This window comes from Poecilia reticulata, linkage group LG19, assembly GCF_000633615.1.
Source record: "Poecilia reticulata strain Guanapo linkage group LG19, Guppy_female_1.0+MT, whole genome shotgun sequence".
NCBI classification, from domain to species: Eukaryota; Metazoa; Chordata; class Actinopteri; order Cyprinodontiformes; family Poeciliidae; genus Poecilia; species Poecilia reticulata.
Window position 1 is genome coordinate 5,239,729 of NC_024349.1, and position 1,198 is coordinate 5,240,926.

Sequence of the window (1,198 nt, forward strand, 5' to 3'; positions counted from 1 at the left end):
TTACATTTTCCTCTTCCAGCTGTGTGACTACCTGGAGCAGGAGTTCCTCGTCGACAGCCACGACACCATCAAGAAGCTGGGCGACTACATCGGCATTCTGACCCGTCTCTCCTCCTCCAAACCGCACGGCTCCATGGCTGAATACCTGTTTGACAGACACACCCTCTAAAAAAAAGCATTAAATATCTCCAGCTTCACATTTCCAAAGAGGTCAAAGCTGCATTTGTTTCTGTAAAAAATTCATATTTAACCTTTGACTCCTGTATTTTGGTACAATAGATGACATGTTAACTGGAATAACCAACTTTTCTAAATGAACCAGGAGCTTCAATGTTCTCAAGTTGTAGCAAAAAGCCATAATTCTTGTAATGAGCTGTTGCTGTGAAATGTATAATGTCATGCATTCCATGGTCCTATTTTCACTTTTTTACCAAATGCAAACCATTTCTTAGTCAAATTGTTTAAATATTTCAATATCTGTAAAATTATCTGAAGTGTTTAATAAATCTAAACCTTTGAAGCATTTCCTGTTTGCTCTGTCTTGCAGTCTGAGGTTCAGTCATGTTTGAGGATGGTTTCTGCTTATAGCAGACATGGATTTTTATGTTGGTTCTCTTAGGTTATAATGGTTATTGATCAGTTTTCCCAGAAAAAGAACAAGGGTATTGCATTCCTCTAATCGCTGTCACTTTAGGTCTGTTAAAGGCTGTAGGTCCTGGAATGGGATTTACTCAGTAGTATATGCTTCAAAAACTATTTTTAGGTTTGTAATATTTCAGTTTTGTTATTGAATCTGACTTTTTCCCAGTTTACTTGGTACACAATAGAAGTTTAAAGCGGGTTCGGATTATAAACACACAACCTAAACTTTATCTATTGAACACTAGAGGGCGGTAAAAATGTACCTTCAACCTGTAAAAGCCGAAGAAGACGAGCTGCATTGTTTGGGGTAAACAAGACGTCAAGTAAGTAATTATGTCAGCGCCATTGTAATAGTGACATAATCTGAATTAAAACGCTGTCTATAGATGGTTGGTTTTTAGTCCATTTTCTGAGCTAACGAGTGCTAACAGTTTTGTTTTTGTCATTGTTAGCTTGTGGGATTAGCCTGTTAGCTTTAGCTGCAGCCTGCAGGTGCCTTCAGGTGTGATTTGGTAAAAGTATCAAAGTGTTGTCCTGGTAGCAGAGCCTGCTGAGG